General features: G+C 49.0%; 1 protein-coding gene and 1 long non-coding RNA gene across 6 annotated transcripts in view; one reads left to right on the top strand and one right to left on the bottom strand.

The window, feature by feature from the left end:
* Positions 1–11,206: 11,206 nt before the first annotated feature.
* Positions 11,207–12,041, bottom strand: LOC115344391. The gene is made up of 2 exons (XR_003924519.1): positions 11,833–12,041; positions 11,207–11,508 (listed from the first exon to the last, which is right to left on the bottom strand). It is a non-coding gene; the product is annotated as an uncharacterized LOC115344391 (long non-coding RNA).
* Positions 12,042–13,264: 1,223 nt separating this feature from the next.
* Positions 13,265–27,320, top strand: part of KANSL1 (KAT8 regulatory NSL complex subunit 1) — a 101,773-nt gene continuing 87,717 nt past the window's right edge. For 2 of the 5 annotated variants that reach the window (XM_030021443.2, XM_030021444.2), the window contains exon 1: positions 22,051–22,317. The gene's annotated coding sequence lies outside the window, so the exon portion shown is untranslated. Of the gene's footprint in view, positions 13,455–22,050; positions 22,318–23,289; positions 23,310–27,320 lie in introns of those variants that run through there. The other 3 variants (XM_030021440.2, XM_030021439.2, XM_030021441.2) reach the window with 3 other exon arrangements.

Here is a 27,320-nt window from a genome sequence, read left to right as displayed (position 1 = left end):
AGAGCTGGAGAGAGGTTTAAGGACACACCTCAGGGTACGTGGGGGCTGTTTTCTGTCCTGCAGGTGATCCTGGTGTCACCTGTGGGTCTGCTGCAGGCTTCCAGCGAAGCGGACTGCAAGTTTATCTTCTTGGGCTGGAATTTTGGGTGAGGTGTGGGGTGCTAGACCTGATGTTAGGGCCATGCAGTGAGGTTTTGAAAAATGTGTCTGTCTGTTGTCAGCTTACATCCTGCAGCTCGATGAGATTCAATAAGCCCCCAGGTATGGAGCAGATTTTTTTATTATTTTTTATTCTGCCTTCCATAGCAGTTTATAACATTGCTTGTGGCTGCAACTGTTGTCAGCTCAGCAGAGAAATGATTACAGACTTTGCTATACTTTCAGACCTGGAGGAAAAGCTTGCCAGGAAGGCTGAGGCTCATAGCTGTATAGGAATTTCTCTTGCTGCATATAGTCATCTTGGATTAAAGCTTTTAGCGCTTATTTTTGTCCACTTTATTAGCCTAATCCAGTAATTTTTCTGAGAGCCAAGTTTGGCTGTAAAAGTGACACTGAACTCAACCCTTTCCTACACCTAGTTGCGTCCCCCGTTTTTCTTCCCTGTAGAGAAATTCCATGCAGGGACAGACGACAGGACACCAATATGATGATCAAAGTCGCCAGTTTATTGGACATAGCTGATCATTCTTATACAATTCACTAAGTTTGCTCAAGCGATTTGCTAATCAGCCACGTATGCATTTTCGACCACCCCTGTGTCTCTGCTTTACCCCTGACCTGTCACCTACTTTCAGACCCAGTCACTAAGTTCCGTATAATTGACTCCCACACCTCCCCCTTTTTCTTTAAAAAGAGCATTAACAGATCTAATTACCCTCATCTGTGAACATCGAATCATACATGGGATAACAGCCAAGATTATAGGAACCACCAAAGAAATCAACCACTTTAACATTTGCTGTATCCAAGGTCCAAACCCCAATGATTCTAACCATTCACTAATCAGGTCAGTATCATATCTAATCTTGTTTAGGTTCTCTCGTAATTGATTTAACTGTTTGTGAATGCTTACAGAATGGTCCAACAGGTTCATACAACACATTCCTTCAAACTCTTCACACCCATGTCCTTGCGCTAAAAGTAAAAAATCTATAGCCGCTCGATTTTGCAAAACAGCATGCCTGATACTATCAACATCATTAAGAAGTTCTGATAGCATCAATGATGTTAAATTGAATTGTTTTACAGACCAGCAGGCTAATCTTTTTAGTTCCCTGTAATTTCTTCTTGCTGCTCCATCAGCAAGAAACGTTGCTAATGCAATAAACTTTGCCATGGACAAAAACTCCACCTCATCTTCACAGGTTTCATCAAAATTTTTAACTCCTCGTTTTTCCCTGCGTGCTTTGGTGTTACTAGTCAATTGTCTCATTGAGGGCGTAAACATTGTCAACTTACCCAAGTAACATGGCCCTCCTACAGGCTTACACGGTATACCATTCCATGCCCTATCTCCACAAATCAAAAACACTCCTGGAGGCAACAATCTTCCCCCTGCAGTATTTACATCCAAACTTGCAGCATCAACGTTAGGCCATGAAGACAATCCTGTTATGTTCTGCCGTCCTGTAAAGTATGAGCCTGGTTGCTCTTTCTCCTTCCTTACTAAAACGGTGTTCCCCAAAAATATCGCTCCTATACCATTATATGGTTGTCATTGTGATCAGAGGTATCGACAATCTTCTAAATAGGAAATATTGGTTACCTCAGCCGGGGGTAAAGAAAACATTAAATCTAATTCCTGAAGGGGCAAATTTGCACTAATCAGAAGGTTTTCCACAAAGAGTTGTTGTTGTTTAGCTCCTACCAAAGAGGGCCACCATTTTTTGCCAATTTTTATACACATCACCGAATCGTTTGGTGTCATCATGTTGAATTTTTCAAATTCTATGTCGTAACTGGTCTGGTTATACCATGAGCTGTAGAATTCAGGGTTAAAGTCGGGATACCCAATTAGACATGTGCGGAAAGGATCCCCTGGTGTAGCTAAAGACAAACAAAAATCAGTCTGTCCGGTATTGTTTGCCCAAGTTATCCACATATTCTGCCTGTGGTCGATTTCAAATACAGATCCCGTGACTAAGGTCACCGCAGTCATTATTACTACCATTTCCTTTTCCAAACCCATTTTTTCTTACTCTTTTCCCAGTCTTTATCATAAATGACTATAGACTGGAGTATCTTGATACTACTTCCACACTCAGCCCCTATGAATTTTACGTTTTTGATAATGTTTTGTCTGATGCCAATCAACATTGTCAAATATATTTGCTGCAATAGTTCTAAGTTGCTTATTCTCTATACAATTAATAACATGCACAAAGCCAAAATCAGTAAGCTATCTATTAAAAAAATCCTCTGCCCATCTACACAAGGTTAATTGGTTAGTTAAATTTCTATCACAATGATCACACAAAAATTGTTCATCCTTTTCACCCACTCGTACTACTCTCCACGTTTTCTGCCTACATCCTGGGCAGAAGACGCATATCCAGGGTTGGCACCGTACTCCGTGTTTTTCACACGCGTTCTTGATTTCCGTATTGACTGCCGGTCTCCGTCGTGATTTGTCTAGGTGGTCTATCCAGGGCTTCAGGATTTGCTGAAGTCTCCACTGCCTCCTCTTCTCGATCTCCTGAGCTGTTTGTGACATCTGATTGCTTAATCCATGGCTTGACCCACTTCGCCGCTATCCATTGGGGCTGCTCGTTATCTGTGGAAACACAAGCATATCCTCTTCCCCACGTGAATAGCTTGCAAGGTCCCTGCCATTGTTGTAAAGTTGGATTGAATATTGAAACTTGTGGCTGGTTTTAATCAACATTTTTGCTCCCACACCTATGCCTAGTAATTGGGATCTGATCCTCGGTGCCACGTGGCTGTAGCCAATTCAAAACATATAGTGCTTTGCTTATTAATTCTCGGGGGGTGCAATGCCGCATGTCTTCCCCCATTTTTAAAATGTTTAAATGATCCTTTAAGGTTCGATGTGCACATTCAACGATGGCTTGACCAGTAGAATTATGGGGTACGCCAAATTTATGAGTTATCCCCCATAACTGTAAAAATGTTTTTAACGACTGTGCGCGATATCCCGGGCCATTGTCTGTTTTAATTTCTGTTGGCACTCCCATGGCAACAAATGCTGCCAAAAGGTGCTTAATTACTGATCTGGCATTAGTTGATACGTGAACAGTAGCCCACATAAGGTTCAAATATGTGTCAATAGATACATGAACGTGTTTATATTTCCCAAAACTGGGGTATTCCGTAATGTCTGTTTGCCAAATTTGTAATGGTGATAATCCCCGGGGGTTTACCCCTTGTGGTTGTAAGTTTGGAATGTTCGCACAGTCAGGACAAGCAGCAATAATACTTCTGGCTTGCTGCAATGGGAGATCAAATTGCTTACTTAGCGCTTTTGCTGACTGATGATAAAATTTATGGGATAGCAGGGCTTGCCCAAACAAATCAGGTTTGGGTGTATTGAAACAGATGTCTGCATTGGCTACTACCAATCGATCTGCGCGTGCATTATGTTCTACAATAAATCCCGGTAACGTTGTATGGCTATGAATGTGATCGATGAAAAATAAGTCTGTTTTTCTAATAATGTCCATAATTTCAAAAACACCGTAAACAGCTGCTTGTTACTTACAGTTTTTAGCAAGGATCTATGCATACGTCTGACTACCCCAACGACATATTGAGAATCTGAAATAATGTTGACGGGTGTTTTGTCCCATTTTTTTGAAAACAGAGCATACAGCTAATAGCTCAAGCACCTGTACTGACCCTTCTGACAAAATGACTTCGGATCTCCAAGATCCATCCTGAAGATATACAAATCCCACTTTACCTGTTCTGCTGCTAGCATCAGTAAAAACGGTAATTGCCTCCAATGGGCTTTCACTACAATTAGAGCATGGTTCCAACGTCAACATTGTTTTAAACAATGGGTGAGGGGGATAGTGATTGTCCACTTCCCCCTTAAAACCCATCAGAGCTATTGCAAAGCAGTCATTTTTCATCATGGCATTATTCACAATGTCAAGCGATATAGGCAAAATAATTTTGTCCATTTGCTTCCCTGAAATTTGTGTTGCCCTTACTCCTGCCTTTTGAATGCACATCCCCAGGGCTTCAATTCTGGTGACTACCATTTTTGACATGCTAGCAGGCAAGAATATCCATTCTATTATTATCAACGGGTTTTGTTCCTGTTGTTCATCCCACTGACCCAAAATTCCCGCAACTTCCTTATCTGAATTATATACATATAAATTTATGGGTAAATCAGGAACGTATCTGCCAGACATGGATGATGTGATTTTTTTGTTCAACTGCTGCCAAGGCTTGCCGTCCCAGTGCACTTAGTTGTCTTGTAGAAGTTAAGCTGTCGCTACCCCGCAATAAATCCAGCAGTGGCTGCAAGTCTGTATTTGTAATACCACAATAAGGTCGAATCCACTGTAGGTCTCCGACAAGTTTTTGTACGTCATGTACATTTCGTATGTCCTTGTGTAGCGACATCTTTTGTGGACAAACAGAGGCTTCCGCAACTTGCAAACCCAGATATTTCCATGGTGCCATTAGCTGAATTTTTTCTGGGGCTATGACTAGGCCATACGCCCCAAGGTACATTTTGAGGTCAGACAATACTTGTTCACGTGAAAGTTGTTGTGCACAGACCAGTAGATCGTCCATGTAATGATAAATCAAAGCCTCTTTCCATTTTTTGTGAAATGGTTCGAGAGCGATGTCAACAAACCATTGACATATAGTCGGTGAATTTTTCGTGCCTTGTGGTAAAACGACCCAGTGATACCTTTTAGCCGGTGCATGTCGATTTATTGTTGGAACGGTAAAGGCAAATTTCTCACAGTCATCTGGATGTAAAGAAATCGTGAAGAAACAGTCTTTAAGGTCAACAACAATCAAAGGCCAGTTTCTGGGGAGCATAGTAGGGGTCGGGATACTGGGCTGTAAAGATCCCATATCTTGCATCACTTTATTCACTGCACACAGATCTTGCAGTAGACACCATTTTCCAGACTTTTTCAAAATGGTGAATACAGGAGTGTTCCATGGGCTTGTAGAAGGAACCAAATGCCCTGCTTCCACTTGTTCAGCCACGAGTTGCTCCAAAGCGGTGACCTTTTCCGTTGGGAGCGGCCATTGATCAACCCAAACGGGGCTGTCCGTTAGCCATTTCAGTCTCAGGGTTGGTCGCTTGTCAATGGCCGCTGCTAAAAATGTGTGGACAATCTAACTCCCCATTGTGCTAGAGCGTCCCGACCTAAAAGCCATACAGTATTATTTAAAACGTAAGGCCTTACATGTGCTGTTCTTTTGTCTTCACAATCTTCAATTGTTATAAAATTCACGCTGATTTGTGTGGATTTCTGGCCTCCAATACCAGTTACCACAGTGTCGATATTTTGTAATTCCCAATCTTTGGGCCATTCTTCCTTAGGAATTATGGTAACATCAGACCCTGTGTCGAGGAGCATGCGTTTATGTAGTAGAGATTTTCTCGAAGGCCCATATAAGTTAAAATGACGAATGGGCTTGGAAGTCCCAATTGTTTCAGTGAAAGCTGCTAACGGTGTGTCAGTAGATCCGAATCCTTCGTCCCCTCATTCATTGTCTCCGACATAGGGGACGCTAGCTTTGAATGGTACCTGTTGAGCAATCCGGGTTCCAGCCATAATAGTCACGGGAGGAACAAATACTTTCACCATGATTGAAATGTTTCCCGTGTAAACAGCATCGATTACTCCAGGTAAAACAAATATTCCTTGTTTAGAAACAGAAGAACGACCTAAAAGCAATGCACTTAGTCCAAAACCTAAAGGCCCGGTAGTATTCGATGGAACAATAGGAACTTTATCATCAGTTATTGTTGTGTCGGTGGCCACAGCCAGGTCAACTCCTGCGCTTCTTCTTGTGGCTGCACTGAATTTTGAAAGACAGCCGGGTACGCCGTCACCCCTGTTTGAGAGGCACTTGATATCTTGGCGCCCCTCATCCTGGCGCTCGTCATTCCATTTCCCTGATTGTTGAGTGTTAACGGCGTTCCGTCCTTTTTAAACCTTGATCGACACTCGCTGGCTTTGTGTCCGAACTTGTCGCACTTGCTGCAGACCCCAGAAAAGTTTGACTGACCGTTGTTAGTTGGTGCTGGCATGGATCGAGGTTGTGCTGCTGTGCGTTGGGGGCATGTGCATTTCAAATGTCCTGTTTGACCACACTGGTAACACGTTAAAGAGCCTTTTTGTGGACCGCGGTCTCCTTTTCCCTGTTGCACCATCGGTCGTAACGCTACAGCGAGCGCTGCAGCGTGAGCTTCAGCATGTATTTTTGCTTTCTCTTGTTCTTGTATTACAGGTAAGCGATTACAAGCCTTGATGATCTCTACTAATGTGGCTGTTCGCGGAAGTGATGCGATGATTTGTCTGCATTTTGCATTGGCATTTTGAATGGCTAAATCTTTTCCGACCGCAGCTTTTGCTTCAGGGGTTAAAGTGAGCGATGCATCGACACCAGCTTTTAAACAGTCAAGGAATTTCATGTATGGCTCCTCCTCCCCTTGAATGATTTTAGAATATGGTGGAGTCGGTTTCCCTACTTGCGGTATTTCTGAAATAGCTTCCAAAGCTAATTGTTGTGCCAATTGTAAGATCTCCGGCCTTAGTGCTGCCTGAACGGGACCAGTGGCGAACTGTCCAGTGCCAAGTAACATGTCTACGCTGACAAACGAAAGCGGATTTTGTGCCCCAGCATCTAAATTTTTCAACTGGGCTTCTTCTGCTGTCTCCACCGATCATGAAACAGCAACCTCTGAGTTGGTTCAAAGAACATTTCCACTAACACCTTTACATCCACTGGCACTAAAGTTTATGCCTTAAAAAATTGCTGTATCATTTGTTGTACATACTTATTGTCTATTCCATATTGCATAATGGCTTTTTGTAATTCCCAAACTGTTTTCCAGTCCAGAGGTGCCCATTGTCGCCTTCCTCCCGGTTCAGTAACCACGGGAAATGCTCCGACAGTAGGTGGGAGTATTATCCCTTCTATAGTGGCTCGCTCAATAATTCCACACCATCGTTGTCCCGGCGAAAAAGACGGATCGCTGGGTGGTGGAGGTGAATGTCCTGTTTGGGCTGGTTCCATGTTTTGTGAAGGTGGTTCTGTTAGTCATCACATTCCTTCATATTTATCCTTGTATCCCTGTTTTAACCACTCTCTCTCTTCTGGCATTATTTCCCCTTTTTGTACACACAGTTCAATCAATTCCTGCATTTTATCCTTAGGGGATTTCTCTTCCATCTTACCCACTACTTTAGCGAAAGAGTCCATACTTTCTACAATCGCATTTGCTGCTTTTTCATATGATTTTCTAGTCAGCGGTTGCCTACCTTGACCCCCGTCTCTTTTTCGCATTTCCTCCAGCAATTCTAGCATTTTCTCTTTTTGCTCTAGTATTATAGTTGTCAAATCCTCGTTTGTATTATTTGAATCAGTGTATAACCGATTCCGAGCTTCCTCAGTATTTTCTAAGTCCTGTTGGGCCCCCCAATCATCAGAGTCCATGGGCAGGGGAATGTCTTCTGCTCGTAGTAGTGGCTGACTTGTCTTTTTCACAGAAAGATTTACCATTGCCTATTCCTCAGGTGTCAATGGGGCCATGAGAACATTGGCGTTATTTCCACCCCCCCCAAAAAAATTCAGCTCTTCTACAGGGAAAGCCGCAATTGGTGTTTTTTTCTTCTAATGGCGGTGCCGTCGGTGGCGGGGGGAGCTCATGTGGTCCACATACTGTCTCTGTTTCCGAACAATACGACGGAGGAGCAGGAGCATTAATAGTTTGAGTTTCTACCGCTAAAGCATGTTTTAACGCATCCTGAACAGCAGTTTCCGATGTTATTTGTTGTATCATTTGGAGACACTTTTTCCAATGTGCTGCCAGACGCGCAGCTATTCTATTTCCTCCTTGTACAGACTCCCATATTTCCCTTCCTAAGTTCTCCCAAACAGACAACGAGAAGAGAGCCTCAGAGTCCTCGAAAAACCCCCTTCTTTGTCCCCATTGTAACAAATCCTCTAACTGGTCCTTTTTAATATCCGTCTCTGTTTTTTCAGCCAGCCTCATAAATGTCTTTACGCCTGCCTTTTCATTCGCAGATGCTGCGATACCCATGCCGCCTTTTATCACGTAAGCTTACGATTCCTGCCTCTCTCGAGCAGCTCGGCGCTTTCTTATAAGCCCACCGGCATCCGCGACAATGTCCCCCACCTTTTCAGCTGTTAGCGTTCCCCTCTTGTTCCTTACCGGATCATGTCGGGATCACCAGATGTAGAGAAATTCCATGCAGGGACAGATGACAGGACACCAATATGATGATCAAAGTCGCCAGTTTATTGGACATAGCTGATCATTCATATACAATTCTCTAAGTTCCTTAAAAGCTCTGATTGATTGCAGCATGCAAGCATATAGTACCCATGCACATCAAGCTTTATTACTATAGGCTGATGTATCGTGTCCACACGAACAAATTAGCATACAACTGCCCCTTAACCATATCCTGGTTTTGCAAAAAGTTGCTTAAAATTGTTTGCTCAAGCGATTTGCTAATCAGCCACGTATGCATTTTCGACCACCCCTGTGTCTCTGCTTTACCCCTGACCTGTCACCTACTTTCAGACCCAGACACTAAGTTCTATATAATTGACTCCCACACTTCCCCATGTTTCTTTTAATCCTGGACTTTATGATTGTGTGTACAAATGCGGTCCCGTAGTCGAATTCTCTGCTCTGTAGCCGACTTCCCGCCCTGCTTTACGCACGGCAGCGAGAGCCGAGTTATTCTTCCTGTGTCTCGGTTGCAGTTTCTCTGTGTCGGCTCAAATACGGGTGGTTTAGGCTGTATGCTTCCTAGCGGTGAGACGAAGCTTTGTTAATGGTAGGCTGAGCTTTAGAGGTCTCCAGAGAAAGGGAAAGCATTAATGAAGTTTGACTTGTAAGCTGCAACACTTGGTTCTGTGTCTGAATCGTAGCAATGCAGCGAACACGAGGAGTTGTTAGTATCTCAGGATTTCCAGCTTGGGAATGTTTCTGGCACCTGGTCTTCATGAACACCTACAGCTGCTTACTGGTGCATCACGCATCATTCTGTTGCTCATCAGTAACTTTGCTGCTGCATCATTTCCCCTATTTTCTGTCCATCTGTCAAAGTTAGTGACTTTGAGTGAGACCTGATCCAGGAGCAGGCTCTGGTTCATTTTTTTTTTAAATGGAGCAGAACAGGGTTTCTAAGGCAGGAAGCCCTATATTCCTGATCCTCAGAGGAGCGGGGTTTAAAATTATATTAACACAGAGAATACGACTTTCTCTGCTGCTTTTGCCTATCTGCTTTTCAAACCAGTATTTGTGGAGCACCTGATTTCTCAGTTAGTTCCAGTCCAGCTGCTATATAAACCCTGGGAGATGTTCCTTGCTTTGAAATCCCACAGCGGCAGGTAGTCGGGTAAGCAGTGACAGGAGGGGACCCGGTCCTTTCCCTGGGGTCACGGCACCAGACCCAGACAGCAAATGCCGCTCCAGCCTCTGTGTCTTCGCATCCACCTGGGCAGAGTCACTGAGCAAAGCCACAGACTGGGAATGTCAGACCCAGAACAGCCCATGGAGGTGGAAATGGGACAGATGAGGGTGAAGGAGACCGAGGAGCCGCTGTGGCAGCTGCAACAGAGATGTGAGACTGATGAGAAACGGGGGAGCGGGCATGGTGGGGTGACATGTGGGACTCGGGCTGAGTGATTGTCTCCTCTCTAGAGCCAACTGTCACGTTTACCCGGGATTGGGCTGATTTGGGGCTTTTCTGGGTTTCTCAGCACTTCAGCAGGAGCGATGCTCAGCAGGGCCACCCCCTGTGCCTCTGCAGCCTTACAGCACAGGCGAACACGGACACTGATGGCTCCTGCATCCGCCGGTGCCTGTATGATTCAGCCGTGGCTCTGGCTGCATTTCTGGTCCATCCATCAGGGGTTGGGGGTCCTGGCCCCCCCTTCATGTGATGCTCCGACCCATTCTCATCTGGGACCTGCTCTCCTGGCCCAGACTATTTTATTCATCCTTAAAGGATGGGAAGGATTTCAAATATCCTAATGGTACCCGTAAGGGAGGTATCAGAAACGCCTTCCAGATCAGAAAAAAAAAAAACCACTTTCAAAGGTCAATTCCATCAAAAATACCCCAGAAAACCACATCCAGAAAGGAGCCGCAAGTTCCTTTCTGATAATGTTTACATTCAGGTATTTTATCGGTTAAAAATCTCCTCCTGTTCCAAAATGCAGCAGTTCATATCCACATATGTATGGAACAACAGAAATTCTTTGTTGTCAAGACATTTGGAAAGCGAGCTTAAGAAGACGAGAGGATTAGTTTGCTGCTTTCTGCCTCTTTTGGTTTCTCGTGTGTCTCAACAGATTTGAAAAAGGCACTTTCTGGCGGGTGTTTCTCTCTCAGACCCATTGCGCTGGGTGAGCGGCACATCTACTGCACCCGCTTTTAAGCACTGTGTTAAGGCAATCTGCTGCATCACTGGCCATCGCCTGCAGAATATGGCTGTGTTCTGGATTTTCCTGGATAACCAGGAAAAACAGCCTGGTTGCAACCGCCATATGAAAACCACCTTCCCTGGGGAAGCAGAGGATGGTGTCTGCATGGGAGGCGGTGAATGTGGCCGCTCTGTGTAGGGTGTCTATGAACTTTAATTAAAATATAGAGGAGTTTGGCTGCTACATTGAGTAGGGCCAGAAGTGGCTTTGGTCCTAAATTCACTTTGGTCCTAAAACTGAAAATACCTGCTGAAGAGGAAAAGACTGCCAGTACCTAATAGCACGTGCGTGGTAATCCTCCGACAGAGAAGGAAGTCTCCTGCCTCCCCACGCTGGAGGAGTTACCAATGTTCAGCTAATCCCACGTAAAGCCTCTGGGTGTAGCGGAGTCTCTCCCTCCATCGGCATCGTCCGGTGGATGAACCTACCTGGACTTTGGGAAGGTGCAGGGGCAAGAAACGACAGCTAAAACCCAACACGCCTCGGTTTGCCCAAGGAGCCAGAAATGGGAATTTCCTCCTTTGATCCATCCCAGCAGAACTTGCCTTTATTCAGATGTTGGGGATATTTTACGACGGTACAAAACATCCCGGGGATTCCTGGGGGAGCAGGGCATTGAGGATCACGATGTCATCTATGACGTTGACATATTTGGAGGACCTCAAACATCCATTCCACAGCTCCGCTGTCCCAAAGGGAAACAGCCACTCTTGTCACACAGAAGGACCATCAGCGAAGGAGCTTGTCTCATTCTCGGCCTGTGGGACATGGGAGTCGTGCCTTTTATTTGAATTAAACTCAGCCCCGTCACTGGGATAAAAGCTAAAAGACAAAAAAAAAAAAAAGCAACATTGGAAGCAACTGAATGAAGACCCCCGCCGTTGTGCGTCCCCCCCCGTGAGCAGGCAGAAGGAGAAGCCAGCGGAGGGAAGGGTTTTCCTTGTCTGGGAGAAGGTGGTGACGCTGAAGATGACCCCGAGCCCAGCGGCGTGTGGCTGACGAGGGGACGCGAGGGACCTGCTGCTGGGTCACCTCGGTCGGCCGGACCCACGGGAGCCACCACGCAGCCCAGGCACGGCCACCCGTGGGTGGGGGGCTCGTGTCAAGAGTGGGACAGGACCCCGCTGTCACCCGTGGGACGCAAACCTGGTGTCACTCGTGGGGCAGGAGGCCCTCGTCGCCTGTGGGGCGTAGGCCCGGTGTCACATACGGGACACGGGCCCGGTGTCACCTGTGGGATACGGGGCCTGGTGTCATCTGCGGGACGGGAGCCCGGTGTCCCCCGCGTGCCAGGGCTGCCTCCACGCCTGCGGGACGTGAGCCCCCGTGTCACCCGTGGGTCATGAGCGGCCTTGTGGCCCGCGGGACCCGCCGTGGGTCACGATCGGGTGCTACCTGCGGGGCAGCCGTACCCCGTCACCCGCCGGACACCCCTCCGAATCGCCGACACCCCCCCCCCCCTCCTCCGGCGAGACCTCCGCCGCCCCCCACCCGCCGCGCCGGTCCCGCGTGGACCCGTGGCTGCCCCGGGAGGCGGCCCAGCGCCCGGGGCCTCCCGGCCGGGCCGGGCCGGGCCTGCGGGGGGTCAACGCGGGAGGGAGTGTGCGTGTGTGTGTGGTGGGGGGGAGGAAGCACCGGGCGGGGGGTCCCTGGGACGCGCGGGGTGCTTGTGTGGGGGGGTGCGTGGGTGGGTGGGGGGTGCGGGGGGGGTGCCGGGCAGGGGGCGAGCCGCGGTACCGCATCAATCACCCCCCTCCGCCCCGCCCCTCCGGCGCTGACTGACGCGTCGGCGGCCAATGGGGCGGGCCCATGCCCCGCGCTCAACCAATGGGGGCGGGGGAGGGCGGAAGGTCCCCACTTCAAGGCTGGTTGAGCGGCGCAGGTAGGTGCGGGGCGAGGCGCTGCCGGTGCGGGGCGGCTGGTTGGGGGGGGGCCCCCCCCCTCCTCCTTCCCGGTTGCGGCGGCGGGGAGGGGGGGCCCCGGGGTGGGCTGGCACGGAGCGGAGCCCGCTGACCCCCCTCCCTCGCCACCCGCGGCCAGCGCCAGGCCAAGTCGTGCGGCCCCCCCCCCCCGCGCCGCCGTCCCGCAACTTGGCTGCGGGGGCCGGGCCGCGGTCGGGGCTGCGGGGGGGGGCGGGCGGCTCCTCCCGTGGTCGCCCGGGGGAGTTGGGGGTCGGGGCTTCGCCGCGGGGCGGGAAGGAGGTGGGGGGGGACGACGGGGGACGGGCCGGCCGTAGGGCCCGGGGCGGCGGGGAGAGCTCCGCCCCGCCGCGCTGCCCGGGGGGGGGGGGCCGGGCCGGGCCGGCTCCGTGAGGAGCGGGGACCCCCCCCTCCCGCCCCTCTCCTCCCGCCCTGGGCCTCCATTTTAGCCCGGGGAAGAGAGGCCCGGCCCCGGGGGGCTTCTAGAAGGATCCGGGGGTGGAAGCCCCCGGCCCCCCGAACCTCCCGGCCCGGCCTGCGGGTGCTGCCGGGCCCCGTCCCCGCCGGCCGGCCCGGGGCGGGATGGAGGTAAAAGGAGGGGGGGTACGGAAGGACGGGGGTCGTGTGTGTCGTGCCGGCTGTGCCTCCCCCCCCCCCCCCCCTTTGCTGACAGCCCTTTCTTTCCTCAGGTCCTGGATTTTTCCACCTCCTTGAATAAATAAAGAAGAAACTTGCATACCTACCAGGCGTCGGCAGAGGCTGGAAGGATCCGGAGGCCCTCCCCGCGCCGCCGGCTGACCGCCTGGACCGCAGGTGGCGAGGATGGGCCTGGCCAAGATGCCCAGCAAGGTACGGTCTCCCCCGCTTCCCGCCTGGCGAGGCCAAGCTTTGGGGTTTGCAAACCGCCGGGTCGGCCGGGCCGAGCTGCGTTAGCAGGCGGTATTTTAGTTTCTGAGGGTGCGGGATGAGCCTAGAGCCCCTGCACGTAGTTTCTTGGTGAATGCGTAACTTTAAATGGAGGTTTGGGAATACGGCTGAAAACGTGGATTCATCCCGTGTGTGTGCAGGGTGTTTCTCTCCCCAAAAACCGTGCCAATGCCCGTACGTAGCGAAGAGATGTGTAGCCTCCTCTTGGGAGTGCGTGTATGTATTTCCTGGTATTACCCGTCCTTGTATGCAACAGTATCGAGACATCAAGGTATGACTTGCCCAGAAAAAGAAAGATCTCTTACTTCCACCCCCCCCCTTATCGCGTGTATCCTTAAACCCCAGGTTTACATCGATCAGGTCCTTTTTACGTGCCGATATAATCGGGCTTATATATCTACTTATAATATCAAGAGAGTTTTGCGTGTACCTGTCAGAGTGGTCTCGGCTTTGTCCCATGAAAACCAAAGGTTTTCACGCTCACGTTTCCGTGCCTCTGGCTTCCCCACGTGCGAAGCGGCCATAGTGCTTCTGGGTCTGGAGTGGAGGGCGGCGAGGGTTTGCTGATACTTGTTTTGAAAAGTCACCTCTTACCTTGCTAATGTTATTACAGGTAAAGAATTGTGTCCTAAGCACTTAAGTACAGCAATCAAGTTCTGTGAAGCTGAATAAAACCTAAAGGGAAGCGCTAAAGGGAAGGGTATTTCCTTCTTTTCATAAATCTTCAAGCCAAAGCAGCCTGACTTTAGGCCAATTATGGAGGCTGAATTTAGACAAATTCTCTTGTAATGGGAAAACCAAAAATCTTTACTCAATCCTTTCACACTGACCTTAGACAAATCTGCTCTGGTATCTGATCTCCAGTTGGCTAACACAACAGTAAAGGCTCTTATTCTTTGTACACATAATAACAGTAAGTTGTTATGTGGGCTTTAAAAAGGAATTAAAACTCCCTGTTATGGGTTTTGGAGGTTATCACCAAATTTCTTGGAAGTCTGTGTTCTTACAGTTCCTGCTGAAACTGGTAGGAAGTCAGCAGATAGCTCCTCTGGAAACTGGTCCTTATTTCCAGAGTGCCACATGCTGATGTATTGGCTAAATGGGGGTTTAGCATGTGGCTGTGTGGAGCTTGACACCCGTGTGGGTACTTGTGTAGCCATAGGGTGTTGTCAGCCCTGCGATTTCAGTGTGTATGCCGACTAACGAGGGTCTACAGCAGTCAACAGTGATGTTGCTCTGTCTAACAAAACGTTCCGATTCCAAACGTGAGCTTGTTGGCCTCGTGCTTCAGTCTGGAAAACTTGGAGGAGTAAAAAGGTAAAATTTAAGAGCGCTCAAGCCATTGTGAAACAGAGAGACAGTGTCATCTTCCTGTTGATGGCTGGGAAGGCTGCGGGTAGTGCCCGCGCTGTGCAGCCTGGCTGCTGGAGAGAGAACCCCGGCTTTGGATTTGGGAGGGCACAGAAGGCATCCGCTCGCTCCAACGGAGCGGGTCCGGGATGGGCACATGGGAGGATAACTCCAGGTCCTTTCTGCTTCCCACAAGCTGGCAGGAGCCGAGGGGAATGAGGCGTGCCTGTGGCAGCGGGTCACACGTAAGTCTGCTGGAGGGTGTACCGAGGAGGATGTGCAGACTGTCGTCGTGTCGGGCCGTCACGTCCGCTCGGCGTTTTTGCTTAGAGGCGTTCACTTCTTGTGGTGAGGATCTAGTTGGACCTTGTTTTTTTGAGTGTATGAGTGTGTCATCTGTTCCTGTGCCAATTGCTTTAAGCCTCTGATTAGTACCTATTTGAGTGCTTTTGTGTCCTGTATCCCTGACTTGCGCTCAAGCTCTAGCGCCTAATATTATCGTCACAGTTTGCAATGCTTTTTCATCATAGAAGAGAGCAACTCCATTATAGCCCTTAAATTTTATGAACCTCTTTACCTGCAGCTCCTCAAAGGGGAGGGAGGGTTCCTCAGAGCAGAGGAGCAGGAAGGTCTGCCTGGTTCTTCACATCTAACGGGCACAGGAAAAAATCTGCAGACTGTGCTGCTCCAAAGCTCTCTGTGCTGTGTTGGTGGTCGCAGAAACAGGAGACTCACTACCTTATTCCTCTTGTTGCCATTTCCCTGCGGTCGTCTGGGCACCGATTCTTCTGAGCTAGACTTGTCATAGAAAGTATCGTTAATAAGGAGAGCATGTAGGGACTTGACTTTTTCCACCTATGATCTCTGATGTCTGCCTGCGTTGCCGAGGGTTTGAAGGCAGGTGAATTTGGCCGGGACTGAGGCATTTGTGTGAAGCCCTGAAGCTGGGGACTCAGAGGCTTGCAGATTGTGTTATCTCTGGAACAGAAGCTCTCGGAGCACAGCTCTGACCTCAAGATGCTAGGTGACTCTTGAGTGTGACCAAAAGAGTAAATAATCTAATATCCTGGTTATCGGCTATGTTTCAGTCTGGTTAAACTGCTGCTCTGGTTTAGGATTAAACTGAATTATAAGCAGCTACCAATAGAGTGGTAATTTTTTCCCCGAGTCTGGAAATCCAAACAGCAGTAGAGTTGTTCCGAGTGCCCCACAGCAGAAATAGAAACTAATTCTTCTGTCAGTGGATCTGAGAAAAGCCATGTGAAAAAGAAAGCTATAACATGAATTAACAAACGGAGACTCTTAAAACTAGTGTTCATCTTGCTTGTGGCAGAGGGAGAGCTTTCGCATCCCAGTGTCAGCAGTGACCGGAGGCTGGCCTTGGGCGGTCTCAGGTTTGACTCACGAGGGGAAATGTGAGGTGCAGGATTTGGTGCAAGTAGAAACTATGAAGGCGTTCTGTGAGCCTTAGCCGTGGCTCGTGGATAAAGGAAAGTACATCAAAACTTTCCAACTGGAAGACGGAGGGAGGGTTGAGTTACGCAGCAGGTATTAGTCTGGTCTCCCTCTCAGCCCCGTACTGCTGGTAGCATACCCCTGCTTGTTACCAGTTGCTGGGTTCCGAACTAATTCTTTTATTTACGTGAAGCTCCTTAACCTGTTTGTCTGTCATACAACGGAATGGAACATTACCCGTAGCAGTGGGAACAGAAGTGTGTCATGTCTGTGCTGTAGCTATACAAAACCCATAAGGTGTATTTCAGTGTTGAGATTTGAAAGGGTTGTCCCCTAAAACTAAATTAGCTGATGTCTCTTGGTTTTATAAGACATGGGCTTTTCCATGGTTAGTGGAGGATCACATTTCCCTCTCCTTTCCTTTTTTTTTTTTTTTTTTTTCTTTTTACATCCTCACCCCCCCCAATATAACTACCTATAACCTGAAATGGATAGAATGCAACTTTTTAAAAGTGTCCTATCACCTTACTTATTCTGCTATTCATTTGTATTTTATTTTACTGCTTGCATCATTAAATGTCTGGGATCATACAGTGTACTCTGCGCAAAACATACTGATTTCTATAAAGAAGTATTGCCTTAATTGCTGCCATCCTGGTGTTTCTTAAGCAAAAACACAAAAAAGCTGATGGGATCCGAGGCTTACCCTTGCACCTCTTACACAGTTTCATACACGTGTTTTGGATAGATCTAAGCCAACATGATAATATTGTTGGCAATTCATGGGGACCTACATGATATGGGGTTACAATTAAATGTAGGTTTGGATGCTTTACCCTCAGCAAGTTGATAAAACCTAGCTATTGGTCCCCAGCTGGACTAACAGCTTAAAAATTCAGGGTGCTTTATTGTGAGTACTCAGCCTGCCCTTCTTCTTCAGAAAGTACTTGACTGTATTCCCCAAACTGGTACAAATAGAAGTTCCCATGAGGACTTCGGGAAGTCAGGCTCTTCTGTACAACGTGCGTCGGTCCGATGCAACAGTGTGGAGTATTCGAGTACTTTTGGGCATGATGAGACCAACGTCTTTGGCAGGGACTCAAAAATACAGTGGTGAAGTTTGTTTGTTACCTTTGTTAAATAGTCTTGCGTTCCCAGCCTCTCATCCCTATGGAAACCATAGAAATACGTTTCACAGTGAAATTTATATTGATACCGTAATTGATTCAAAATAGCTTATTACTGTGTCATAATAACAAATGCCCCTTAACTTCATAGAAGATTAAAATAATTTCCCCCCTAGCCTGGGTAACAATAGAGCTGTGACCTTGAGAGGTATGGTTGTTCTATACACTAGACTCTCCAGTATGAGAACAAGCAACGTGTGTTGTCCTTGAAATTATGCATGTCTGTATCAAATGACTTGATCTAAATCATCAAGGGGGTTTTCAGACAAGCAATGTTACTTCTTATGTGGATCACTTGGCTTTTTTAGTGAGTAGTATATAAATTTCCTGTTTATATCAAGCAAACTAAAACTTAATCCATCGATCTAGAAGTCCCCAGGGAAGATCCAGGTTTGTAGCTCGACCTCAGGATTGTTAGTAGAATAGAAACCTTGCCGATCAGGGAGGTATCGGGGGTTGCTGAGCTCTACCAGCCTCTGCACTATTTACCATCATGTGGCTCTACTCTGTGTTGAAGGGCTTTGCTCTTTTTCTTACCTTTCTAGTGAGCATTTTCAGAATAGCTGGCTGGGATGTGCTGTGTCCGTCACAGCTAAGGACTACCTTTCTTAATGTCACTGGACACTTTAATGTTGAAGAAGAATATCAGAAGAACAATGATCACTGCAAAGGTCTCTTGTTGTTGCTACAGCTTATCTATATTTAGCTTTAAACCAGACAAGTTTTGCATATTCTGAAGCCTCTGTGGCCACTGACATTTGAGTTGGCTCCTTCTTGTTGGGATGTCTAATGAGGTTGCAAATGAAGATGCAGAAGTTGTGGTTGTGTCTGTAGGGAGTCTCATTGCTGTGTTCTTTGGTGGCCATTGCCTTCTCTACCTTCAGGATGTTTCTCAAACTGAATCTAGCATCTTTGCAGGCTCAAAAATCTCCCTTTGTGCGTCCTAGCATATTTGTTAATGTAACTATATGTACAACTATGCATATACTTATTTTATAGGGACTGTTACATTTCTGAGGCAGGTACAATCAAAGCAAGTCATGAGGATTAATAAGTAGAGGCAATGAACCTCTGTGGGAAAGACGAGGTAATGGTCAGGTATGCGCAGTTGAGTACAAAACACTCAACCATATATTGAACCCTGTGGTTTGTGTGTTCTTGATGCTTTGCGGAAGAGGGCGACTTCAAAGAAAGACTTAAAGGATGATGCTGTAAAAATGTGGATTCGCTGGGGAGAGCTCCTCTTGTTCATGTGGGGCATCTCAACAGTAGTAACGAAGCTGTGCCAGGGACTCGTGGGCCAGGGTAGCTGGTACAGGAGTAGCGAGGTGACCTGGAGGAGATGTTGCGGCACTATTTTGAATGGAAAATGGAGACTGGAAGGGCTATAAAAAGGTATGTGTCAGAGGCCAAAGTTGTATTATTTTAGACTGCACAGCAATTTTTGCTACATCATCTCCAGATCAGGTTGACTGATGAAAGCTGTAGACACATCTGTGCTGCAGGAAGATCCAGATCTGTACCGGACTGTCAAGCTAGAGATCTCAGCTCTTGGTTAGGCTTGCCTCAATTACCAGAAAATTCTGCAGTGCAGAAGGAACAAAAGATTAGAAACTTTATTGCACAGGAATTCTTTTTTTTTTTTTTTTTTTAAACTTGTCCACAACAGACTGCCCTCCCTCTTCTGTTCCCGTATATAAATGCATGTGTTGCTATTTCTGCTTTTTAGCTGAACTGAATTCTAGGTAATAAAAAAAAAATAAAAAAATAAAAAAAAAAAAGGCCAAAAAACCCCAGAGGTATGTATGCTGTCGTAGGGTCCTGTGTCCTGGCTTCCTAAAGAGCTGTCCAAGTGTGTTGGGGAGAAACAGATCAGGAGAAGGCATGAAGCTGCTGTCTGAGTTCACCATGCGACCATCTTTCAGAAACACTATTTCTGTTACCCTTAAGAATAGAATATATTCTCTGTGTGACCCTGTTCTGTGCTGGATATGGGGTTACTGATAACGCACTGTCCTGATGTCCTCCTTGGCACTGCTTCCTCATTGACTTAAAGCCCACTTCAAGGTCCTTAGACTAATTTTTCAAAGTTCTACATGAAATTGCTGAGGCTGGGTAGCTGGTGCATTGGGATGGGGAATGGCCATCTAGGAGCGGAGGACTGTGACTGCAAGGGACAGCATGCACAGGAGCAGAGCTTGTGGTCTGCAACTCCCTGCTAGGGCATGAAAAACAGCATTGGTCTCTCTGCTGTCCTTTGCAGGACACTTTTCTTGATAAACACTTTAAGTATGAGCTGAGTTTTGAGCTTTTGTGTTGGTCAGCAGAAATACAGTTGGTAGCTGGCCTCTGGGGTAGTTTTGGCCACGAACGTAGGTGGCCACACAGGCCTGCAGAAAAAATGATGAAATGTGTTGCCCATGGATTTCCTGACCCCAAAAAACCAGCTGTAATGACAGTTCTATGGCACGATTTGCTAAGCAATATATTGGATTTTAAAGAGCAATAGTAGTATCTTGGCTCTGTATCTCCAAACTCTTTTTAAAGGAGGGGAGCATTGCTTTTCCCCTTGTGCGCTGGTGGGATTTGAAGCAGGAGAGGGAAAGAAACTTCTCTGCGTGTGCTGCATAATCCAGATCAGGACTGCCCATACTGGCTACAGGAACAGTATTCATAGGTCTTACCTAATTCTGCAGTGGAGACAGTACAACTTTTATTTTTTGCTCTAAACCCAACTCCCTAGGGCAAGTACTCCTCTCTGACGGTGTATAACAGCATGCACTGCTGTAGTTTTTTCCCTTTGCAGACAAATGATGGTATAAAGCGCTTTTTTTATTGGCATAACTGCATTCCTACTGTAGAGGCAGCATAGCTATAGCGAGGGGGAATTAGTGTGCTGGCTGCAATAGATACCAAATCAAAATCGGCGTGTAGACCCGCCTGAGGGGGAAGAGTGCCTTTGCCTGGCAGCAATATTGAGTGGTTTTGTGGCACCCCGAGCGTGTCAGGTGAACGTGCACGCCTCGGCTCCAGCTGTGCTGGGGGACGCATCGGTGTCACCCTCGTGCAGATGGCAAAACTGAAGGTCAAAGAGGTGAAATGGCTTCTGCAGTCCCAAACTAATGCTTTCCTGCTCCGCCGCCTCTCAGGGCGACCTGCGCGCGTAGTGAGATGGAGTTTGTCGAGGAGAGGGAGAAAGGATCCTTATGGTGGTACGAGAAACCTCTTCTGCTTAGCTGCAGACCACCCTCCTGAGGTTTGTGACCCTGCGTATTTGCTAAAAGCCTGTTTTTGTAGCCTTTGACGTCGGGGGCTGCAGACCCCCAGGTGCAGAGGTGCTGGGGGCATGCAGACCTCCATCGGGAGCCCTCGAGGGGGGCTGATACGGCAGGAGGTCCTGCAGCCTGGGCTGTATTTTGCAGTAACGGCTCCCAAAGCTGTGCTGGCGTTGGGTGCTCCGGATTCAGGGATTTTAATGGAATTTTTAGGCAGAATTTTTGGGAATAAAGCTGAAGAGCTTGGCAAGGGGGGAACGTGAAATGAGCCAGTAAAAAGCTCCTGGGGCTGCAGGTGGACGTGGAAGAGCGAGATGTGTTGTTTTGGGGGGGAAAAGCACTTAAAACGGTCAAAGTTTTTTCCCTGCAGGGAGCGGGCTTTGGATGGAAAAAACGGGAAGTGTTGGGGTTTTTTTGGGGGGGGGGGGGGGGGGGGGGAAATGCTTAAAACAGTGCCAGTTTCTGCAGGGAGGGGGCTTGCTGGGCAGGGCCCGGTTCGGGCCGCTGCGTGGGTGCGGGGGGGGGGGGGGGGAGACCCCACGGCGGGACGGCGGCACGTGGCGTGGCGGCGGCGGGGGGGGTAGTGGGTGCCGGACTACATCTCCCGGCATGCCCCGCGCGGCCCTGCGGAACCCTGCCCTTGAGCGGAGGGGCCGAGCGCGCCTGCGCGCTGCGGGGCGGAGCGGGCGCCCCCTGGCGGGAAGCGGCGAGTCGAAGCAGCCGCCCCGCAGCGGTGTACGCGGCGGTCGGACAATAGGCGGCGGGTTCGCCCCGCCCCGTCCCCTCTCCCCTCCCCGCCGGCGGCGGCGGTCGCCCCTCCCGCACTGCAGCTCCTCCGCGCGGCGGGCGCCCGGCGCTGCGGCGCGGCGGCGGCGGGAGCTCGGCGGGGCCCCCTGGCTGCGGGCGGGCGGCGGGTGAGGTACGCGCGACGGCCGGCGGGGCGCTGCGGCGCCCTCCCTCCCTCCCTCCTCCTCCTCCTCCTCCTCCTCCTCCTCCTCCTCCTCCCCCCCCCCCCCCCCGGTGCATTCTCCGGCTGACGGGAGGGGGAGGGCAGAGAAGGAGCCCGGCCGCCATTTTCCGAGCCGCGCCGCCGCCGCGCTCGCCCGGAGCGGGGGGGAGCGGGGGGAGAAGAAAAGCACCGCAGCGCCCGCCCCGCCGCGCCCCGCCGCCCGCCGGGCCCGCCCCGCCGCCCCCCCAGCGCCTCCCGAACCGGGGGTGGGGGGGCCGCTCCCCCCCTACCCCCCCCCCCCCTTTCCTTCCCCAGCCGCCCGCCCGCCCGCCCCAGCCCGGACTGCGGCCGCCGCTCTGCGCCCGCCGAGGGAGACGGGCGAGCCCATCCCCCCTGCCGCCGGGGCGGGCCCGAGCGGGCGGGGGGGGCGCCGGGGCTGCGGCCGGGGCTGGCGGCGTCCGCCCCGGTTGCGGCGCCGCGGCTGCCCCTCGGCCGGGGCTTGTTTGCAAACTGCGCCCATTTTGTGGGGGGCCGAGCCCGCCCGGACCGCGCTCGCCGCTCGTCACGTGGTAGGTGCCGCTCGCCCCGCGCCGCGCCGCTCCGTTCCGCGCCCGCCGCCCCGCGCCTCCCCCGCCGCCCCTTTGTTAGCGCCGCCGCGCCCCGCCGGGCCCCGCTGCGGGGCGGCCGCCGCGCCCCAACTTCTCCGCCCGGCGGGAGGCGGCTCCCCCGCCACCCCCCCCCCCCCCCCAAGCCCCCCCCCCTCCTCGGTACCGGGGAAAGTGTGGGGGAACCGGGGGCGGGCTGACCCGCCGGCCCGTTCACCCCCCCCCCCCCTCCTCCTCCTCCTCCTCCTCCTCCTTCTTCCACCCCCGGTGCTGCGGCTCTTTCGGGTGGGGTGGGGGTGGGGATGGCGCCACTTTAAATTGAAAATCCCCGGCCCGGAGGCGCCCGGGTGGGCGGTGGGGTCCCGCCGGGCCGGGCCGGGGCCCCTCACGTGGCCGGCGGCCCCGCGGCGGCGGAGCCCGGCCCCGCTTCCCCCCCCCCCCCCCCCCCCCCGCCGGGGAGGGAAAGGGACGGGGAGGCGGGGGGGGGGGGAGGGAGAGGGGGGATCACCATTCCCTAACCTGCGGGGGGGGGGGGGGGTGAGGCGAGGGGGGGGGGGGGGCACACGCGAAGTTTTAAAAGTAAACAGAAAAAAAAAAAATTTAAATTGCATAACCTCAATCTTGCAAAACGCGTGGAGGGGAGCAGCTCCTCCGTCCCCAAATCCGCCTGGAAAATATTAACGTAGCGGTCTCCGGTAATCCCGGTGGGCTCCCGGCGCTGTCACCGGTGTCTGCGTGTGGGAGCCGTGGATGTGTCACGGTGCGCTTTCCCCTTCTCTCGGGGTATACAATAGCGTAATTTTTCATGTGGGTTTGAGCTGCTAAGCCATTTTCCTGTATTTACTTTCCGGCTGCTTATTTTTTATTTTTTTTTCGAACCGGCCCTGCCGATCCAGAATTATTTTTCTCAAACAAGCTGCAGGAGCACGGCTGTCCTGAAACGCTTTCCGTGATCGGTACGTGTGTTTACTTCCATCACGGGATTAGCATCTTCCAGTGCTTGATTACAGAGAAATTTCCATCCTTTTGGGGTATAAATGGGGGTCATGTAAAAGGAAAAATACAGCGGGCAAATTTATTGGAAACTAGCCTTATTTTCTACAAAAAAAGCAGACCCTCCTTACAAACCGAGGTGTCGTCTCTCCGCTTGTTTAAATTTGTGTGTACAGGTGGATCAAAACACAGGCACGATATAGATTATATTGCCTGTTATGTAAAATGCACTTGAATGACAAACTGTAGTTTTCCATGAAACCGGTCAGGATATGGGAGGAACTGCAGGTTTTTTATTTGTTTTGACTGACCATTATATTTTGAACTGGTTTGGGCCATGTCTGTTCGTGGTTACATCATGTCATGTGTTGTGTACAGTGTGATTTGTGCCTCTAAAAATAAGGCGAGGTAAAAGCCCGTTTCTCGGAGGTAGGGAAGTAGGAGAGTACTTCAGCCGTGGCATGGTCCCGCTGACGACAGGGATATAAAACACTTTGGGGGGGGCAGTTAAAGTGTTACGTATCTCTGTGTGTGTGACTAAACCTCCACCGTAGTTATGAATCTAGGGATCTGTTTGTATAGGAGTGTTTTCTCTTTAGAACCCTATTTGTCCTTTTTATAGCCTTTGTTTTCATGGAGAAACCTCTGATGCTCTTCCTCTGCTTTAGCGTAGTCCTCTTGAATTTTCATTCTGGCACAGGAGCGGTGCGGGTAGTAGCGCCGTTCAATCTGATTATATTATTTCTTTAATGGAGAAGTCAGCAGCCTTTTAAATCGGCGAAGGGGGAGACGAAGCAGAGTCGACCCAGGGGCTGTAAAGGCAAAGCTCGGGAAACCCCCGATCCGCCGATGGGACCAGGATCCCGGGGCTGCTCACTTTTCCTTCCCAAGGTGTCCGCTGTCGGCCACCGTCAAAGACAAGATATGGGCGGCATGTTTTTTGGCGCGGGAGGGATGGGTATGGTGGTGTGGTGTTTTTTTGGTTTTGTTTTTTTGTTTTTTTTTTTTTTGTTTTGTTTTGTTTTTTTTTTTTGTAGCCACACTGCCAAGGTAGCACAGCTGTGTAGGGCTTAATGGATTGATATGCTGCAGGAGCAGTTAGTTGTGGAACTTGGTTGTGATACTGTTATAGCTGATTTGTAATGATTTAGCAATGAGGATGACTTGTGTTCCCTCTTCAGAGGTGATAAAGCAGCAGATGACCAGGCAGATGTGGCTGTGTGTTTCTCTTAGGCTTCCCCCCCCTCCTCTTTTTTTCTTTTATTTTTTTTAATGCTGTATTTGAGTCTCATTTGCTCTCAGAGATCATTTGGTAACTGGAGAACTGGTGAAATTCTGACATCATGCAAGTGAGGGGTGAAAACTGAGCAGTTCTTTGACCAAAGTCACTTCCTTTTGCCCTGTTTATAACTGTGTTTTTGTGAACGCAACTGCCATTATCTAATGAACGCTCTGAACAAAGACTGTCTCTGGAGTTTCAGCACTCCACCCTTTTTCTGCTCAGGCAGCGAGTGGTGCATGTCCTTAGGAACCTCGGAAGACTTTTCCAGGGAGGATAAGACTTAATGTATAGCAAAATAAAGATAAGGCCAGAGGACTTCCTAGGCCCTACCAAGGCAGAGAAAGGGTAAAGCTTGGGGGGGGGAGGGTGAGCACCACATATTTTGATTTGTAGGCCTTTCCCCCACCCCCCCATTCCATCTAATTTTCCAGAAAAGGAAAATTATATTTTTCTGGAACTATTTTTTGAGAGTAGGTCAGTGATATCTGTGCCCGTCCCCATTTAACAGCACCTGATTTTGCACTTTTTTACTGCGCTGTGTGGGAAACAGGTGGGCCAGCTTATGCCTGAATGGGAATGTAATGCAGAGGAAGTGTCTCAGGTGGGTCACATACTGATTAGACCAAATACTAAGTAAGTTCTGCACACATGCCTCTCTTCAAAATGTTTATCGTTTCGTTAAAAAGAGCCTGGTAGCATTTAGGCCGTCAGAATGGCAGGTGATCTGAGAAGGACCGTTTCCGCTGTTGCATTTTATAAATACCATGTCCCTGGTCATAACTTCCAGGAATACAATGTCAATCTGGACTGAAAAGCAGCAAAGACTTCAGCATACCGCTTGGTTTGAGAATCCTTCCTTGTAAATAGCAGTTCAGCTGCGTCTTCAAGGATGCAGTTTTCTGTAACAAATCGTTTAAATTGGAATAAAGGCTTTCTGTTTTTTCTCAGCTGGGCAAGGAGTTGTCATACTCAAATCAGCAAGAGTCCTGGTGATGCAGGACTTGAGTAAACATAATTCCATTAAACCCTGTGCATGTCCTCTTCGGCCCGACTTCAGACCTGTGTTTTTGGAAGAGGATAGTTTGGGTAAGATCCTGTTCAGGTTTCAAAGAAAGTTAGAAATAAGTATGGATCTCCCCCTGCCATGAACCGCTGGTAGCAGATGACTGCCAAAGTATAAGTCAGTGTAGAGAGTCAGACAAACAGCGAAATGGAATATGCTAATAGCCGTGAAGACTTAATTCTGGAGGACAGAGTTTTGACAGCGCAGTATCTGAATTTAGTGATGGAACTGTGCTGTTTATCTAATAAAATGAGGAAAAAGGGTAACAAAATCGTATCTGAAGAGAGGAAATGGGAGTAGCTGTCAGCCTGAACAGGCCGCATCTTCATCTGTTCCTTAGCTAATCTCTTCCCGCAAACTTACTTTTTGCAGATTTGGTGGAAAGACAAGTGTTTTAAAAAAAACCTAGCTATTTTTGAAAAGTTTAATTGAAATATATATTTCTGTATCGGGAGCTGCTTCGGGCCTCAGAGACGTTAGCAGAAGATGGACCTTAAAGATTTCTCACTTTCAGTTTTATCAAACGTTAGGAGTCCTCTCTCTGAAATCTTTATAACTTCCTGTTGAGGTCTGCAGTGACAGAGGATATGATAGGAAAGGTTACTGTCAAGTTGCCTTATGCTAAATGAGAAACAGCAAACTGAGTTCAGGCTGTAATTATGGTCCATAAAAGGAACCTGTGATGTGTGATTGAACATCACCTTCTATTAAATGTATATCTCTGTTCTGGAGTTCATGTCATCTTGTTTTTAGTTGCTGCCGTGGCAGTCTTTGTGGATTGTTCTCTCTCCTCTGAGATCCGAGGAGCAATAAAAGCTGAGATCTGCAGTTAGCTGAGCATATGTGTCCTGGAGAACTGTGTTATGAACTCCATTCAAAATAAGGTATTTAAACTCAGCTGGAGACGAGTCTACCAGATTGGGCAGGGATCTAGTGATTGGAGACACTTAATTCTGCTCCTCTCTATTCTGTTATTTCCTCTTGAGGACATGGCCAGTTAATGCAAGGAACTCTAAAAGACTTTTTGTAGTGACAGCGTATGCCTTGTTTTAAAACATGAAGTATTAAGGTGGTGCCATTTACGGGGCAGGGGTTGGGGGTAAAAGTTTTGGTAACAGTTTTATGCTTTTGAGCAAAGGTTGGTATGACTGCATGTAGTGAATGAAAATGTGTCTTTAAAAATAAAAGGCAATTCTGTTTTTTGTTTAACTTGCTCCCTGAGTCCTGAGTTCAGGTTTTCATATTTCCTGGGCAACTTGCCCAGATTATGCGAAAGAAAAACAAAATATCTCTGATACTGGATGGGGGGAGACCCGGATTTCACAATTAAGGCTGGTTTTTTTTTTTTTTTTTTTTTTTTTTTTTTGTCTCTGTCAGACTGCTTCTTTGCGCAAATGTCCCATTATTGTTTTTTAAACCACATTTCTTTTTATTTGACTGTAAACAGCAACTTTGTTCTGAACAGTGACTTAACAGCAGTGGGTATTTTTATCTCCAGCCACTTCATTTTCCAGGTGAAGGCATTCTTGCTTGTAATTATTCAAATTTCCAGACTTTTGATTGGGGAAATGACAGTTAATCTTGCTTTGTGGCTTTTGTTTTTCTTTCTGACATCATATTGATAAAACT

Source organism: Aquila chrysaetos, chromosome 8, assembly GCF_900496995.4.
Source record: "Aquila chrysaetos chrysaetos chromosome 8, bAquChr1.4, whole genome shotgun sequence".
NCBI classification, from domain to species: domain Eukaryota; kingdom Metazoa; phylum Chordata; class Aves; order Accipitriformes; family Accipitridae; genus Aquila; species Aquila chrysaetos.
Note: the sequence above shows the minus strand (reverse complement) of the source record. Positions and strands in the feature narration are given on the sequence as shown.